Source organism: Mus musculus, chromosome 3, assembly GCF_000001635.26.
Source record: "Mus musculus strain C57BL/6J chromosome 3, GRCm38.p6 C57BL/6J".
Classification (NCBI taxonomy): domain Eukaryota; kingdom Metazoa; phylum Chordata; class Mammalia; order Rodentia; family Muridae; genus Mus; species Mus musculus.
In genome coordinates this window covers 48,571,069-48,590,791 of record NC_000069.6, presented here as the reverse complement: position 1 = coordinate 48,590,791, position 19,723 = coordinate 48,571,069, and the positions used below count along the sequence as shown (strand labels likewise).

Here is a 19,723-nt window from a genome sequence, read left to right as displayed (position 1 = left end):
TGAGATTCCAAGGTGATGCAGAATTAGTCAAGCTGAGTATTAAGCCTCACCACCTCCTTAGCCAATTTTTGCACAGCCATTTTTGTATTATCATCATTATTTTCTAGTGTTCTACAACAGTCAATCTTATCTAAAATTTTAGCATGTTCAACTATAAGTTGCATTGACTTCTACATTATTCCTTGTTAATTTGTATTTCATGATTTATTTATGCTGTCATTTCAAATTAAGGCTTTTTACTTAGCCTACATTTTACTTTGAAAGTATATTCTATATCTTGTATTTGTTGGCTCATTTGAATATTGTAACCTCATTTTGTTGAGGATACTCTTTATTACTTTTTTCTTCTCATGATTTTTATTATTAAACAAAATCTTTTTCTCCACCATGTTTATTTAACTTGAAAGCGTTTGGAGGTGTAAGGGGCAATATTCTCACCATTTTGTTCCTGGGTGCTTCACATGTGAATTGTTTCCAAGCTATGTAATCACTCCTTTTTGATTCAGAAAATTCCTGTCTGTTCGGCCCTCCATGCTTCCTTTACACTTTTCTATGATGTGTTCTTCATGGTGGCATTCACAATATTACTTACTTGTAATGGCACCCTAATGTCTGGCTTCCTCCTTTGCTGTCCTTACTCTCTGCAAATATGAGAAATCTATGGATTTCTTCAGAAGCAAGAATTACATTCTGTTAGAAGTTTCAATTTGGTATATAGCCAATGATCTTAGGATTGTTGGGTGGCATGGCAAAATATGTTACCTTTTCCCAAAGAATTTCCTCCCACCATCCCCCCTCCCCCACCCTGCTCTCTCATTCTCTTTCATCTGGCCTTACTTTGGTCTTGGCAGGAATTACTCATTTGCTAGTCTTGGGCTTGCTTGTTTTTGTTCCTTCGTTCCTCTGTGTGTTTTGTTTTGTGTCTGTTTGCTTTTTGTAGTGAAAGTGAAAAGGAAATGGCAAGTACTTTCCTGCCATTATATTAAAGTTTAAAGTTTTATGATGCTAAGGAAAAATGGTTATCATTGAATTGTGATATTATTAGAAACAGTGGGTTATGTCTTCAACAGACATATGACATATTGAGTATATTCCATGCTTCTAAAGTTGAAATAAGGATTTCATAAAACATGGACTGCAAGTCAGAAAAGACTTAAAATTATTTGACAAATCTTTTTCTTATTAATTGGAAAGTAATAGTATACAAACATACATAAATCACCAAGAGATAAATCAGTATATTTTTCTTCTGATAAAAGGCCAACCTAGAAGCCAGGGAGATGATTTAGTAGTTAGGGGCACTTTCTTCTCTTCCAGAGAATTCTGTTTCAGTTCTGTGGTTTTTCAGTAATGAAAGTAAAACAATCCAAATTTACGGAAGCTTAGATCATTAATAGGAATATAAAATTCAATGCCATACAATGCTATTTTGTACGAATTTGTAAATGCTATGTAATACTAAAATTAAGAATAACAATTTTACATTGATTCTCATCTGTTTTGAAATGTAAGTACATAAAATATCAAATAAAAAAATGGCTGTGAACAATTTTAAAGAGAAACAGGAATAACAAGTTCTACCAGAGATTAAGGTTTTTATAACTATGGTATTTAAAACTGTGAAATTTGTGGGAGTAAATATTGTCAATAAATTATGGTATAAAATAAGTCAGTGCTTTTTTGTTGTTGTCTTAGTCGCAGGTCATTTAAAACAAAAATTCTTTCCCATGTGACCTAAATGTCCCCTTATTTGTGTATTATTTTTATTCTTCTAGAATATATTTTTTGCTGCATAACCTTGCTACCACTGCTCAGTTATAGAATACTCTTTGGTAAACAAATTTACATTATTATACATACCCTTGAACATTGATCTAACCACAGCCTTTATCAGCCAAAAATCCTTCTTTAAAGTTAGCAGGATAAGATATAGATCTACAAACCACCTCCTTTCCATGGATTCCGAAAGATATTAGGCACAGCAATTAGTAGAGACAACCAGATTGATTTAAAGTTTGGCCAAATGGGGGTTGGAAGGAAGAGAAAAGAATGATTTCCTGTCCACCTTCTCCATAGCCATCTGCCGTGGCTTCTGTTTTTCTGCTGTAAAGAAACACCCTGGCCAAGACAACTTTGAAAAGAAAGCATTCAATTAAGCATGTGTTCTACCATGATACCTGATGTGGTTGGAGAAAGAGATATGCACAGAAGTACAATGTGACCCATGGCACATGCGGTCCACAGATGCACAGAGCCTCACCTACCACCTTGCAGGTACATTTAGAGAGAAGGAAGACAAGGACCTGTGGACCACCATACCATCCACCGACTTACTCCCTGGTGCACAGCTCACAGCATAGGTTGGCTACAGATCCCCACTTGCCACCATGCCTCACAGAGTGCACAGGAGATGTCACTCAGAGGCCCACTGCAGCATGGCCAGTCTACAGCAGGAACCACCACAATGTGCATGTGTATGGTGAGCAGATGGTAGAGAAAAAGAAATGATCCAGCTTGACCATTATGAAGAGTGATGGCACTGGACACTTGGTGGAGAAAAGTAGCCTGTTTTAAGTATCCAGCCCTACCACCTGGGTCTATGCCAAGCTGCTGTTGAGGGCCATGTCTGGCTCCCTGACTATGCCCTCGCAATGGTCAGAGTAGATGTTGGTGGCTCGTATTAATGTTAGAGAACATGGGAATGTCTCTGGGTGGGGCAGCCACCTAGAATTATGTAGATGTCTGGGGCTGTGCAGAACTGGCCCACCCCTCCCTGGCTGGGGTGATCTAGAAAGCTGGCTGCAGCACTAGGGAGACCAGACCATGCACTTCACGAAGGCAGCACATGGAGCTTGCCCTGGTGGAAGGATTGTGGATGAGCTGGCCCAGATGATGTGAATATGGGAGAGCTGACTCCCACAGTCTGGAAAGCTGCCCACAGCGTCATGAGTGCAGGAGATCAATCCCTACCCCTCACCAGCTACTGTACTGGGGAGAGCAGGCCCTGCACTTACCTGGAGGGCACAGCAGAGCTGAGCCTGGTGGGGGTACAGGTGAGTCAGCTCTGAGCGTGATAGCACTGGAGAGCTGACCCAGCCATTTGTCTGCTGTGATGCCCCCCTGGCATTTGGAGAGTAGTCCCTGGGGGGACATGACAGTAAGAGAGATAATCCTTCTCCCTCACTGTTTGTAGTACTTGGAAGGGTTGGCCCTGTACTTTGCCTGGCCAGTACAGTAGAGCTGGCCCTGATGAGAAGGACATGAGTAAGCCTGCTCTGAGAGTGGGAGAGCAGGAGAGCTGCCTCAGCCCCTCAACAGGCTGCAGCACATGGGAAATTGGGTCCGGGATCTTGAGTAGGCTCTGAAGGCTGGGTGTGCTTGAGCTGGCCCCAAGGCCAGCTATGAGATCCCAAGAGCTCACCCTGCCTCCTGCCTATGATGGCATTGGGTGGTCTAGCCAGAACAGTGCTACAGAACTTGCCATGGTGGTGCAGACAAGAGAGAGCGAACTCAAGGACTAGCTCAACTACCACTGAGGCCCAGATCCAGGCCTCTGTGTTGGCCTATCCCAAAATCTATATATTATCTATAAACAGTTATGGTGCATGAAAGCATTAGGCCTGCTCTTTCAAAGCTGTAGAATCTTCATACATGGGGAAACAATAAGATAACCAGGAGTTGTTCTGATGAGGATCCAATATTGATGGTTTCACAGAAGCCAGAGACCTTGAGCCAGACCAGTGACTCATTGTAGTACACATTTGCAAGGGAAGATGTGTGTATAGAGGGATATAAATGATACACACTGTGACATACTACAGCTTCCATAATGATATGATTTTTTTCTATGCTTTGGGAGGTGTGGGGGGCATTTTATTTGGTGGGATTGCCAGAGAAAAGAACAGATAAGGAAGGGCAGAGACATAAGTGATATTGAATTACATGATGTGAAACTCACAAAGAATCAATAAAAGGTTAAAAAAAACAACAAAAAATGAAAATAAAAAAATAAAGCAAATAAAACTATAAAATGTACTTGAACACAACAGCAGATTCTGAGTAATTTGTTCAAATTTATTATATACTCATTTCAGTTTGTTGGGAAAATGAAAAAATATGGAACCACCAAGGTTAGGGCCTAGCCACTAAGGGACTGCTGAAAGGAATTAAGTAAACAATGAGTGCTTTTCAAAACAAAAGACTATCCAGCTGAGGGTCTATATTCTAATCACAACTAGCTTTGAGAATGTTATTTCCCTGACTGGAAACAATGTGAACCAATTACCAGTGTCATTAGCCTAGCCATCACTGAGAAGTGGCATTATAAGTTGCTAAAAAGTGAGTTTCTGCCAATTTCCAGCCTCAGCTGCAGAGAGGGTCCTGAGGAAAGGGTGTGTTGGAGCAGGGCAAGAAGTACTCAGAGTCAGTGATAAGTGCAAGCTGACAGCTCTGTGATCTGATCCAGAACTCTCTCTTGCAGACCAGACCAAAGCCCGTTCTTTTATTTGCATAAGCTACTTCTTTAGAAATGGCATATCTGTTTAATCATTCACCCCAGGTTCCCCTTTGATCACTCCACAAATCAGCATGCTATGACCTTGGCCTCTTGACTCTTAGGAATGGAAATTGAAATACAGAGCACATGCAAGGCAAATGAACCAGACAGCAAGTACATTTTTAAAATTAATTAATTTACAACTCAAACACTACTCCCCCTTCCAGTCTCTCCTTTACGGAGTCTTTCCTCTCGTCCCCCTCCCGTTCTCTTCTGAGAGGGTGGAGACCCTGGGGTATCCCCCCACCATGGGGCTGTAAGTCTCTCCCATTGTTGCCAGACAGGGCAGCCACGAAAACTAAGCTGTCTATCTGTGGTTCATGTGCCTGGGGGCCACAGTCCAGTCCCTGTATGTTCCTATCTTGGTAGCTTAGATTCTGAAAGCTCCCAGTGATGCAGGTTTGTTGACCCAGTGATGCTGTTGCTCTTCCCTGGGGTTCCCATCTACTTCAGGGACTTCCATCTTTCCGCTAACTCTTCTGTAAGTATCCGCTTGGACACTTACGGCTGTGGGTATTGCATCTGTTTCAGTCAGCTGCTGGGTAGAGCCTCGCAGAGAACAGTTAAGCTAAACTCCTATCTGTAAGAATAACTGTGTATTATTAATAATGTCAGACACTGGTGCCTGCCCATGGGATGGACTTCGAGTTGGGCCAGTTTTTGAGTGGCCTTCATTCTGTGTTCCATCGCTGCATTTATTTTAGACAGGACAAAGTTTGGGTCAAAAGTTTACCTGGAAGGGTGGGTGTCTCTATCCTTCACTCGAGGTCCTGCCTGAGCACAGGTTGTGGTCTCTTCAAGTTTCACGTCCCCACTATTAGGCATCTTGGCTAAGATCACCAGTATTGACTCCTGGGGCCTCACCTATCCCAGGTCTCTGGGACTTCCTAGAGATTCTCCCTTCCCCTCCACACCCAATAGCTGCAGGTTTTTGTTCATTCTCCTGGCCCTCCAGGTTTCTCTTCTACTCCACACCCCTAGTTCCTCCTCCTTCCCTCCACCTCCTATGACTATTTTGTTTCCCTTCCTAAGTGTGAGTCAAGCATTCTTCCTGATTAACTTCTTTGGATTTTAGGGTGTATCATGGATATTTCATGCTTTATGATCAATATCCATTTATCAGTGAATACATACCATATCTGTCCTTTTGGATGTGTCAACCATCAGCACTGGAGGAGACCCATATCTTGCTGAGTCTGCTCCAAGCTCTGGAACCATGTCACACTGTCCCTTCGGTGGCCATGCTGGACCCGGCCAGTTTCAAAATTAGGGGTAATTCTTATGACATTGGCTTGTGGTGGGAGTATGATTGTTGAATATTTTCTACCTTATATGATTAAAAATGCTGGTTTTAATTTTGAAAAAAAATTATGTTTTAGAGCCAAGGCAATGAATGCTACTTCCTCCTTTTCTACAGTGCCTTCTGCTAATACCGAAGTCGGTTGGGAGTGCTTATACAACTTCTAAATATAATCAGGAAGAAATACACTTTTTTTAAAAATTTCCTATCTTTATTCTTTAATCCTATTTTACAATCCAGACTTCTTCCCTCCTTCCAGTCTGCCCCAACTGCTCTCCATCCCATACCTCCTCCCCTACCCTGTCTTCAAGAGGATGTTACTACCCCCCTCACCCCCATTCCACCAGGCCTTCCCAACCCCTGGGGCCTCCAGTCTCTCAATGGTTAGGTGCATCTTTTCTCACTGAGGCCAGGCCAGGCAGTCCTCTGCTGTATCAGTGTTGGAGGCTTCATATCAGCTGGTGCATGCTGCCTGGTTGGTGGCTCAGTGTCTGAAAGATCTCAGGGCCCAGGCATTGACAGACTTTGATTAGGGACCAACCATGCTTTCTTTTTTTTTTTCCCCATTCTTTATGATGGGTGTTCACTTCCATAAGTGGTTTCTTTTTTTTTTACATCCATTCTTTTTTTTAATAAATCATTTTATTTATTTATTTATTTATTTATTTATTTATTTATTTATTTATTTATTTATTATATGTAAGTACACTGTAGCTGTCTTCAGACACACCAGAAGAGGGTGTCAGATCTCATTACGGATGGTTGTGAGCCACCATGTGGTTGCTGGGATTTGAACTCTGGACCTTCGGAAGAGCAGTCGGCTGCTCTTACCCACTGAGCCATCTCACCAGCCCCCCCATAAGTGGTTTCTAATTCCCCATCTATTAAAATGCAATGCTCAGGGTTGTTATGCAATCATATGCAAATCACATCCCCAACCTGCCTTTCAAGTCTCATCTAATAGTACCAGGTATTTGAATACCATGTGATAAGATATTGGCAGTAGGACTGATACATTGATTCCTCCATGAGCAGTTCAGGCTTAGCTATATTATGTACTTTCTATGTATTTGTAAAATATACTAATAAGTATAGTTAGGTTTAGTAATATAAATTAGTGAGCATGACATGGGGGGAATTGTTTCAGGTCTATACTTCTTACAAAGCCATTTTAATGTGCAGCCTTTATTATTTTAAGGACAATTAATTCAATATTTCCCCTAGCCCCTTGGAGTTACTGATTTCTCCTATTCCTGCTAAGCTGTGTTTGTTCAAAATACAACCCTCTAATCAAGTTTATAAGGCACAATACATTTAATCCTCAGTTACTTAGACTCTCTTTTTTTCACATGATTTTGAAGAAATGATACTTCTTGTACTATAGAATTCTCTGTCAAGGTGTCAAGAGGCCTTATCTTCTTTGTGGTTCAGTGTGTGTGAGAGAGTATGTGTGTGAGTGAGTGTGTGTGTGTGTGTGTGTGTGTGTGTGTTTGTGTGTAAGCTTTCTCAATCAGACTACTTTGTTTTCTTTTTAGATAAATATTAATACTTTGTGAATTTTCCACATTGTTTTCTTTCTGGCTACAGCGACAATCTTTTCATCTTATGGTTCTGTTGATTGCTTTCTGCTCAACAGGTGATGAAGCCTATATTTAGATGCAGGTTTAAAATTTGAACTGTGAGTTTTATGTCTATGGGAGAACCGACCATGAGAAGAAATTCTTAGTTATTTTTGTCTGTTTAAATTTACTTGAAATGGTACAACATATCGTATTCTACCTTGAACTAACCCAAAACATGTATTTAATATAAATTGAATTCTACTTAGAGAAAATTAATTATCATTCATACCCAGATGTGTGTAGTATGTGTGTTCAGGTCCAGCTGTCCTCTGTTTCCTATCTCTTGGGATGTCCAGACAAGCTGCACACTAGCCTGGAATGATGACACAGAGTCCAGAACTGGTGGGATCTGCAGGATCCCTGGCTAGCTAGGAGTGAGAGCCTGGGTTGAAGAAACAGCTCTCTTAGATGATCTTAGTTGTGCATTAACCTTTATTTGAAGTGAGGTTGTACACATACACTATATTTGGGGTGAACCATGGCTGTATTTGAACCTTGGCGAGTGGGAAGGGTTTCTTCTTAGTGTCAAGTTTCATTGGCTCAAGTTTAAATTACTGTGAATGCCTCATTTGTATGTAGAATCATTCCAGGAATCCCAGGAACTTGCTGGGCAGATTTTTATGGGGAAAGAGGAATTTCAAATTGTAGGCTTGCCAAGGTAGAGGGCATGAGGTGTCTGCACCCAGACAAGGACAGAGAAGGGGTGGCCACAGTGGTAAAGTGAATCAAATGAGCTATTCAGACTGACCTGACAAGAAATACCCACTGGGCTACAGTGATACAAATATTATAGAAGTAACAAACTACTTTATGATTGGGTCTAGGTTAAGGCCTGCCAGATAAGATGGACCCATAGCTGGCACTATTAATTAGGCCAAGAATCAGTGCCTAGATAAGTCATGATTCCCAGAAGAACCTACTACTAACTGTTTTTTGGTTTGTTTTTGTTGTTGTTGTTGTTTTTTGTTTTTTTTTCTGGTAAATGGACATGGTAGTTAAACAACTTCTGAAGATTTATTGCTGTACCCACAAAAAAAAATCTTCTATCAGCATCTGAAAATCATTACATTTTGCAAATTTAATATCCATGTCAATAAATTAAAATCATAAGATATTTAACATTTTTGAATCTGAATCTCTTTGAGTTGTTCTAAATATTTATAGAGTTGGTATTTCCTGTGGTGTGATTGCAAGAACTTAAGCATGGCATGTTTCCTAGATATTTTTTTGAAAGCTGATTGGCTTCTAACATCTTTAACTGGTTTAAGATTTTCCAAGTATCTCTTATCCTATTAATATCTTTAAAACTTTGAAGATGTATCTTATCAATATTTCTAGAGCGTCTTAAGTTGAGGTGGGATCTCTAATGGTAGAATTAGACCAATTCTTCATGTATTTATGACTTCAATCAGCTTACCTGATTATTATTTTATTTTTTTTTAGAAAAGCTATTTAGCTACAAAGGATTCAAGCAGCTTCAAGATTGCCAAACAGTATGTGTTCTTTTAGTACTATAGCTGAAGTGTTTCCATTGAGAAGAGAAGAAGGAAGAAATTGTCTCTGAGATGCAACCAGCCACCAACAAATTACAAAGTATGCTACATAAGACTTTGTAATTCATCCTTTTACTGTTTTTGCTTGTATTCATTATATTCACATACGTAACTTAATAGGGTTGATTTTACCAGGAGAAGAGTAAAAATTACTTTGAAACAGTTTCATGGTTTCTGGTCATTTTCTAAATTCACTGCACTGTCTGTAAGTGAAGTTTTAGTGTTTATTATACTCAAATAATAACAATAAGATACAAGGTATGGGAATATATCCACGTGATTGTAAATGGTACCTGTAAAGCAGTCTATATGAAGAGTTGCTTTTTCTCTTTTAAATGTTGTGGTTCATTCTGTATGCTCAGCCCTCTTGTCTCTGATCATTTATCTGTAGCTTCTTAGGGATTTAATAAAATGGCTTTTTTTTCCCCAAGCCCACATTATCTGGAAGGAATAAAAAGCGATTCTAATAAAAAGATGGTACATTAAGAAACAATTTGTTTTTCTAATTGAAAGTATTAAAGTCAAATGACAGGACACTGTTCTGAGGGCTAACTCATGCACAAGACTGGCTGACCAACTTGAATATCTCAATGGGACACTTTGTGCTGAAATGCTATCACCATGCTGAAATGTTAGGCTTTGAACCTATGAGAGATAAGAGACAGATTTCTCAATTCGACTAGTCACAGTTGTCATTGTTCTGAATTAATCCTTACACAAAAGAAGAAACCTGCAATGAATTAACATTCACTAATCTGGAAGTTTGCTGCACTGTCTATTCTGTTCCTTTCTCTTACAATGGAAGTTACTGAAATAACCAATACACTCCTCCAATCAGTTTTCCTTAGCTTTTATTAACTTCTGAAACCAAGTTCTTTAGTTCAGTCAGTTGACACACAGAATAAGGGACATGGCACAAAACACCCTTTCTGTCATGTGATGCCCATAATAAATTCTTTACAGACAGTCAATGTCACATGATGTTGCTAAGGGCCAGGAAGTGATGACACATTCAACACCAAGTGTGCCAATCAACCAGTGAAGATATACACTGTTGATGAGGGATCATGTGACTTCTGCCTGGTGTAAAAATGTAGAAAAATAAGAAGAGATGTATGCATATAATATAAATGAATAATAATTTTGGAAAAATAAATAAAATGTTAGCCCATAATTTATTATCAGTGATAATAAAAACATTAAACTAACAGAGCACATTTATAAAGTGAAATAAATGCTTTCCTAACTGTGTATCTTGGGTGGATATTCTAGTGATGGTTTACAGTGTCATTCTTTATTAATTCAAGTATCACCTGAGAGTAATTTCAGGAAATATAAATGTCCATGATCTCTTTGCTTATGTACAACTAAATTTTCATCTGTAAATATGCTTTTCTGTCTTCAGAGATAGAAGAGATGTTAGGATTCTAGATCCAATATTTGAGAACACAGGATCATGAAATGTGTTCTTCTTCAAAGACACACTGTTCAAGCTAGAGGAATAATGTCTTTTCGTGGCAGATGCCTGCTATTCCTTCCAAATTCAGCAATCTCTGATTGAGGCCCATTAAAACCTATTACTGTCTGTCACCTTGGAGTGTAGCATCATGCAATCAGGACACAATGATGCCAGATGTATTTTGACTCCTGAATAGTCTGTGTAATTAGATTTGGCATGAATTACTACAAAACATCTCTTCTCATACTGACAAAGGGAACAAATCCGATATTTTAATGAACCTCATTCTGAATTCTCAAATATTATAAGCATTGATAAAAATATAATTTGATTAGGTTAAACATACTCACTTCAATCTTTTCAATGCATAGAATATCTTAAGCCACACTTGTAAGTCAAATCAGAAAACTGAATACATAGAAATGCTCTGGATCATGTTAAACCAAGGATTCATATAACTCCCTTTCTACTTTAATGTTATAAAACAATTATGCAAGAAGTCAACATAAAGTTGATATATTCCATTGGAGTTTTGAAAGAAAACTGAAAGAGACCAGAGACTCAAACAAGGATTTTGAACATTTATGAATAAATGTGAACCTTGAAATTCAGAAAACTCTAAACACCTCCTCAAGATTATAATTTTTCTATGAAAATAGCACATCAATAGGTTACTCTACTTAAGCACATGTGTTGCTTTATAAATAACCCCCAGACTTTCACTGCTGTGATGTTATTTTCTCCAAAAGGAAACTTTTCTTGGATGTCTTTGTAGAAATTTGAGCACCATTGTTGATGCTGATTTTTCTTAAGCTGAAAAGTGTTACTGCTGAGTCTTAAATACACTGAAAAAAGTGCCAAGAGGAACAACTTGCCCAGGATCTGTCACGTCAGGCTGAGCCCAGAACAGTGCCCAGAATCTAAAAGGAAAAAAAAATCATAAAGGTCAGGACAACAGCAAGCTGCAGGGGGCTTAAAATTAACATTCAATAAGCAAAAACATAGGCTTAAGTTTTACCAAAAGTAACACTTTTAGCATTTGTAGTCATTTAGAAATTAAATGAATACAGATGACTTGGTTAGAAATAACAGACTTCAAAGGAGTTACAGAGACAAAGTTTGGAGCTAAGACGAAAGGATGGACTACCCAGAGACTACCCCACCCAGGGATCCATCCCATAATCAGCCACCAAACCCAGACAGTATTGCATATTCCAGCAAGATTTTGATGAAGGGACCCTGGTATAGCTGTCTCATATGAGGCTATGCCAGTGCCTGGCAAATACAGAAGTGGATGCTGACAGTCATCTATAAGATGGAACACAGGGCCCCCAATGGAAAAGCTAGAGAAAGCACCCAAAGGGCTGAAGGGGTCTGCAACCCTATAGGTGGAACAACAGTATGAACTAACCAGTACTCACAGAGCTCGTGTCTCTAGCTGTATATGTAACAGAAGATGGCCTAGTCGGCCATCATTGGGAAGAGAGGCCCCTTGGTATTGCAAACTTTATATGCCCCAGTACAGGGGAATGCCAGGGCCAAGAAGCGGGAGTGGGTTGGAAGGGGAGCGGGGTGGGGTAGGGTGGGGGGGAGGGTATAGGGAACTTTCGGGATAGCATTTGAAATTTGAAATGTATATAAAGAAAATATCTAATAAAAAAAAGAAAAGGAATAACAGACTTCAGGTAGGGTTGCCTTACAGTAATAATGCTATAGTATAATTAAAGAGCTGTTATGATCAATTTATGCTTAAGAATTACTGAAAACTACTTCAGATTCTTCAAACCTAGGAAGTAATTTCAACTAAAAATGCACAGTAGTAAATGTACTGTAATGTATTGTGTACATAAAAGTGTAATAAAACAGGTATGCAGTAATTGAAAGAAGACTTATGTTGTTTCATAGGAAGTAAGAGTTTTATTTCCAGTCTCTAGAAGTAGCAGCAACGTAGTCATTGTTGTTTGGGTTGTTTTTTGGTTTTGCTCTTTATTTGTTTGTTTTTTTTTCCATTAACTAACAAAGGCCAAGAAACATCTATTTTAAAACTACATGTATTAAATATAAAGACAAAGTGTTCTTTTTAGGCAACTTTTTTTTTTAAGTGGGAGGGAACCTACAGGAAAGAAGAGAACTATTACATTAAAATAATCAGTTTATCTGAAAAAAGAAACCATTAAGGTAATCTCAAATAAAAATCTTAATGAAGGGAGTTGGAAGGATGCCATCACGTAACAAATAGTGTGACTTTCTCATATTTCATAATTTTCAGTGGTTCTAATGAATGATTTATTTATTTCAAAAAGAGATCTGATAATTCTCCTATTCCATGATCCCTGGCTTTTGTTGTATTTTTCATGTCTATAAATCACTTGCAGTTTTTTTTTCCATTTCCATTAGGATCTGGGTTGCAATAGCTACTGTCCTTTGGCTTTGCCAGTGGGTTACTGACATGTCTTGATTACAGACCTTTCCCATTGTGAGCTTTGAAGACATGAACTCAGTAGGCAGAAAAGCAGAAAAAAAAAAAAATGAAAGAAGCTATAATAAGCATAGCTTTAAAGACCACACAAAGTTATGTATTTTTCTACTGGACTCGATTACTAGGATCTAAAAGTAATTTCCTAAAAAAGTATTAAAATTAATAACAATAAATGTTAAGTGCTGATATTCTTTAATATGTAATTGAGTTAAAATGTCTGTATGTACACAACATAGCTAATATTTACTACATATGAAAAGTTATTTTAGTATCTAAAATCATGTGAAAACCTAAACCTGACACCATAGATATCTTTAGTTATTTTGAGTGTTCTGTATAATATATATGTTTCTTTTCTCATTTCATTTAGTAACTAAGGTATCACAAACAGTAGTTTGCTGAAAGACTTGAAAATTTAAATATAGATACAAATGGTTACAAGTTTTATATTGTATTTGATACTAAAGTTTTTAAATCTCAACTTAAATGATTTCACATGAACTACTTATTTTATTTTACTATTGTTTGTTTTACTATAACCTAAAATTCATATTCAGAAGAGTCCTGTCTCTTAAGCACAAATGAACATTGCTAGGCAATTGTTATATTATCTTTTTTTTTCTTCTAGAAATAGACTTTCTTGACTGAAAAAAGTCATGTTTATTTTATTCAGATCTTTATTTAAAATAGATTCTATTCTTAGTCATTATTAGAATATAAATAATCTACTATCATTTAATCTTCCTGTAAACATTATACCACATGTATATTTGGTACCCTTAGGGGTCAGAGAAAGTCAGTGAGTCTCCATGAAATAATGTCACAGTTGGTTGTCATTTTCCACGTGGGGACTGAGAATAGAACCCACAACTTTCGTAAGAACAAGTCCCCGAAATGCTGAGCCACTTCTCAGTCCTCAATATCTTTTTTTAAGAGAATAAGTAATCAAACAGAAATTATAGAATTGGATGTTTCTAGATTAAACTAACATGAAACTTTGAAAATTTATTAATTTACTAAATTAATTCATTGGGCAATGTTAATATGTAAGAGTTTTAAAAGCACGGAGTAACCTTTTAAAAAGCCTTTTTAAACATAACTCTTAATTCTTCTCAGTCATATCATCAATTTTATCAACAAATAATTCCTACCTTATCATTACTACAGCTAAAACAAATTTTACTAATACATTATATGTTATCAGAAATTACATACAAAAACAAAAAGTAAAAGATTTGTTGAACTTTGATGTGAAAATATATATGCATTCCTGATTCCAAAGAACCACATTGTAGAATAGAATGTTAGCTCTGGGATAGAACATTTGTAATTATGTGAAAGGTCCAGGGTCTTATCTGCCCTAACGCTCACAACTCCTGAAGATTCACGCAGAACTTTCAGAAATTTTGCCTTCTGTTCAATACTTAGGATATCAGCATCAGACTGTGAATCTGCTTTTTAAAAAACTCCTTTAGAACAGCGTGTTTTGCCTTTTAAAATGACTTAATTATTTTTGTGTATTCTCTTTGCTTGCATGCTTATCTATGCATCACATGTGTTTCTGGGTTCCCCTGAGGCCAGAAAAAGGAGTATAATCTTCAACTGGATTTAGAGATGCTTGTGAGACACCATATGGGTTTAAAAATTGAACCTGGATTCTCTGAAAGAGCTCTTAATGCTCTTAACTTCTGATGAATCTTTCAAACTGGGTTATAATTAATATTTAGTGAATAATAAAGCTTTCTAGATATTTTAAGCCTCTAATTGAAAAACATTTCAAGAACAATGAAAATAGACACATGGCAGTCATCAAACCATTCACTTCAAGCCTTATTTGTTGGAACACTTGTCTTGCTCATACATATTTGTCAATATTTTGCCTCTTACTGGTATCAGATCTTCTTAAAATTATCACTGCCTCTCTGGGAAACAAATTCTGTTCTTTCCTAACTAAATGTAATATTTGTCTTTCAATTGTATAGTTGTAATAATTTATTATTTGCATGTTGAATTAACTAACAAATTAGATTTCAAAATATTACAACAACAGTTACCATCTAAGAATTTATCTCTACATTTCTAGCATCAATCTATCTTTCACTACCTATTCCTCATATATCTTTTTGTAAATTATGGACCAATGTTTTTGTGTAAATGATGTCAATCATCTTTGTATGATTAGGTCTCCTTCCTATTGTCTGTTCCCGTGAAGAGGACACTTTATTTGGCTGTTGGAGAGTATACCGTAAAGAATCTGACAGGTTAACTGATGGTCAGCCATAAATGAAAGGAATTATTTTATGTGCCTTCTTTAAGCCATTTATGTTTACCCTGGAGTAACTCATCTCTAAGACAAGGCTAGACCTGAAGTTCAGTACATGGCTTCAGCAACCTATCTAACCATCTGATCCTTGTTCCCACTCTGAATACTCAACTTGACTGGTATACAGCAATAAACCTACCCATATGTTAGTATTTGATTGTTTTTCCATAATTCTTCAAAGTGTGAGCAAAAAAATCTGGGAGCAGAAAGCCACAGTCTCTTTGCTGCACGTGACTCGGTGTCCTTGGGATGCATGCACCAACTACTAAAAGAATTTTTGACAAATTATTTATACTGTTTCAAATTATTAAACCCATTCATTCTATTAAGTAAAATTATATTTTCAAAAGAAACTGACAGTTTAATTTTGATAATTATTATTTTTTTTCTGAATGAATATGTTTAAACAACTAAACTTTCAAAGTAAACAAATAGAGTAACAATTTCTGATGTCAAGGAAATAAAATTTGTAATTTGAAACTTCATAGATAAGTAGATAAATATAGATATATAGACAGATTTTAAGTTAAAGATGAAGTGTGGCTCATACAATGCAGATACACCAAATGCAGGGAATATTTCTTATCTGAGAAGTTTGTATATGAGAATTCCACCAGCTAATTAACTAGAAAGAAACTGTGTTAATTTATAGAACATATAATGAAAGCTTCCCTAGTTTTTTATCTTCCTTAATTACTATATGGAGTGTCTCTTTGGTTGAGCTAAGGTAACGCTCTGCCTGCATTATTCTGCTTTATATATCCATGGTTTGTATTTTGAGACTTATAAAATACTATAGTCATTGAGGATGACAAAACATGCACATATACCTGTTATTGATTTGGCTTTATGCTGTGAGTGAATTCCATGTGGTTTTAGCCTCCCTCTTTTGCTCAATGGAATGCAAGCAATAACTAGTACATAAGGATAATATAGTAGAGGCACACTTTTTATTCCTTTGGCCTCTCCAATGCTTCATTTCTTTCTTCACCCTACTCAAGGCCTTGGAATCTACTCTCAGTAGGCTGCCCCATCTGTGCTGAACTTAGCCTGGAAGCCTAGTACCAGGTAACATTTCCCTAGTGGATGAGGACAGTCAAAGCATAGTCTCTCTTTCCTGGCACAACAAATCCAAGAGTTGTGTTTGCTAATGCTAACACTGAACAGGCCTCTTCCAGCTACACTTTCCTGTGTGTCAAGCACCTGTTTCATCTCAGGACTTGACCTGACACTCTTGTCTGCCTTGTTGTAGATTAATAGACTCAAGCAAGCAATGTCATGTCTTGATTTTTCTAAAACCTTTCTGCATCTTCCTTTCACCAAACTCTATCCAAACACCCGTCTTGAGTGAGCCACAGCTCTGCTGCCTGGAGTCTGGGTATTGGACTGAACTGTGAATTGATGGGACAAGAAATGGAAAACAGCATTGCAACTAAGGGGAAGTTTTGTTTGAGAAACACTCATACATCTTCTAGGCAGGATACATTCTGGGTTGAAGACTCTGTGGGTGTGTTGCTGTCCTGTCTTCTCCACTGGGAGTCCGGCCTGGCTACAGGACATGCCCACTTCAGGTTCCATATCCTCTACTGCTAGGAGTCTCAGCTCCAGGTACCCTCATAGATTCATGTAGTTCCCCAAAAACTGGAAGAGAGACTGTCCCTGAATCTGCAGCCTGACTGTGGATCCTGTTCCCCTAACTTGGCTGCCTTGTTTGGCCTCAGTGGGAGAGGATGTGCCTAGTCCTGCAGTGACTTGAGTGCCTTGGTGGGATGACACCTGGGGAGAAGGGGGGCTTCCTCCTTCTCAGAGGAGAAAGGGAGGAAGAAATGTGGGGAGAAGATGTTGGAGGGGAGCAGAAGAGAGAAATAAATGAAAAAAGAAAATTACTTACAAATTTGTACTTTAAATTATGTGGCAATTTAATTTTTTTAAAAAAATTAAATGTCAATAGTTGTCAAGTTCTGGGCATAGCAGATGTTTTGATGCTGATGTGGCTCAGATCTGGAAGGTATCCCAGATTCTGCAAGCTAAAGGCTAGTCAGTACTTTGACACTTAAAAGATGGTGAAATCTTTAAGACATAGGCTCCAGCGAGAGATTATATATTTTGGGATGCAAAACTTCCGTAGGACCTCACCTTTCCATCACCAACTCCATCCATTATGTACTAAAAACATAAGTATCTTACTTATATCTCTATAGCAATAGGATGATGATATTTATGATAATGATCAAATACATTTACCATGTTATATAATATTTCTTAATAAATGTGAGTAAAAGCACCATGTCTGAAAAAATATCCACCTACAAATAGTGTCTACTTTCTAGAAATGTATTGTGGCTTAGAATTAGTTTCATGCATATCAAAAAATTCACAATTAAGGAATACACAGAAGTGATTTATATTTTTTTATTTTCAACCTTCAATGTGTTTATTAATGATAGATTAATTTCACATGCATTGTGAAATCTTAGCCTGATATTTCTGTTTGAGCAAATTAATTGGTCTATCTATTAGTAACAGGCAAAGATGGAATTAATTTCTTCATTGGAAAGCAAGCATAGTGGTCCACATTATGCTTTTATCACTAGGGGCTGGAAGGCAGAAGCAGGAAGATCAGAAAGTCTAGGTTTTCCTCAGCTACTGAGAGAGTCTATGGGCAACCTTGACTACCTAAGCCCCATCTCAGAACACATAAAGATGCAGAAATAAAAAAAAACAAAGAAGACCTCAGAATTGTAAGTCATGGAGACTTACATGAAGTAATAAAACCAAAACTACAAAGTTGCTGACTTTAAGTAAATGTTTTTGGGTAGATATCACATAGCAGACATTATGGTGAGAAATACCCAATATACAGCTATATTCAGTTGGTTATGAGGACCCCTTTGCTGCCTGCCTGCCTAGCTCTACCTCCTAATCATACTCTGCTGTTAGGGATCTGAACTACAGCTCATATAATCTCTTCTTACAAGGAAATGCTTTGACCATGGAGCCATGGTTTCTAAACAGACTATTCAAAACTAATACCATGGTTTCTGCATAAGGACTCTGTACCCACGTCTGCTTGAGGTTCCTGACATCCTTGTGGTTGCCAGGACACTTAATCCCTCAATTGCTGTAACATTCTCTGACGATACTGAGTTAGCAAGTAGATCATTTTGTTCTTCTTTGTAAATTCTCTGATGTTTGGCACAGGAATGTTGCATCTTCCCTCATGTACTTATATATTGATGGCTTGATTTCCCATTGATGGACTTAGGAAAATTACTGGATCATTGAAATCATGAAATGATTTTTATTTTTATTCTGCATTCTTGCTTGAAATGTCATATCCAATTTGAAGCCACCATTGGAAAAAAGGAGATGATTGTCAGTGACTTTGATAGTGCCTCTATTACTTTGTATATTTAGAACTATGTTAATATTTTCACACAAAATTTAGAATATATTAGAAATTTCATGTAGTAGAAGTAAAAAGAACATAGAATGTTAACAGAGGGTTCACTTAGGATTTGAGATAACACAACAAAAATGCAATGTCTTAGAGGAAAATGATAGTTTATTAAATAAGAAGATCCTAATAATAAACAAATCCTTTAAAATATTATCAAAAATGAAAATAGAAACTTCCAATTTATGGGCAGGTAAAACAAACAGACAAAAATAAAAGAACATGTGAATGGAGTTTAAGAAATTACAAACTTAGACTCTGAATCATGTAATTGGTAATTTTAATCCTGAAATGTAAGATTTTTTTTCAGAAAGTTAATCGAGTTAATAGCTGAGTTGACTACTTTATTTATAGCTCTCTTTTGTTGCTTGAGAGAGACCCAGAATGAGAGAAGCACATTAGATCAGGCTTCATCTGAATGGTAAGTGTCCATTCTGCCATTCAGTGGCCACCCAAAATGATTTGATTCTATAGTAGCATCGGAGCATTTCTTCAGGGTTAATTATTAACTATCTTCATCACATCTGTGAAATCTCTGATTATTAAATGAGACAAAGAAATTATCCTGACTACACACCTGCTGCTGCTTACATGTGCAAGAGCCTGTCGTTTTAGAGCACGGTCCAAAAAAAATATTAATCTCCCACTTGGAAGCATTGTGGCTCTCCATTAGCAGCCAATGTAACAAGTGAGATTGAGCCCTAATCTTCTCACTTCTATGGAGTAGAGATCAATTACAGATAATGAAATGTGATAACATTAATTCGGTTGATACTGATGTCCCAAATCAGTGCTGTAGCTAGAGGCAGCTGTAGGTAGCTTATTGAAACCCAAAGTAAATTGGGGCAGTTCCCGGAGCAGCATAAATTAGTCAGAACCTTAGAGACATTGGATATATTTTAGGAGTGAAGCGATGAACTCTCTTTCTGAGAATTATGCCACCTTAATTCAGTAATTTGGTATGCCTCGGGGTTT

The 19,723-nt window shown here is 37.4% G+C and overlaps 1 long non-coding RNA gene across 1 annotated transcript in view; it reads right to left on the bottom strand.

Annotated features, from left to right (window-relative positions):
- Positions 1–11,321: 11,321 nt before the first annotated feature.
- Positions 11,322–19,723, bottom strand: part of Gm46835 — a 33,055-nt gene continuing 24,653 nt past the window's right edge. The window contains exons 2-3 of the long non-coding RNA XR_001784058.1: positions 15,431–15,553; positions 11,322–11,409 (exon numbers count right to left, since the gene is read on the bottom strand). This is a non-coding gene — a long non-coding RNA (predicted gene, 46835). The remainder of the gene's footprint in view (positions 11,410–15,430; positions 15,554–19,723) is intronic.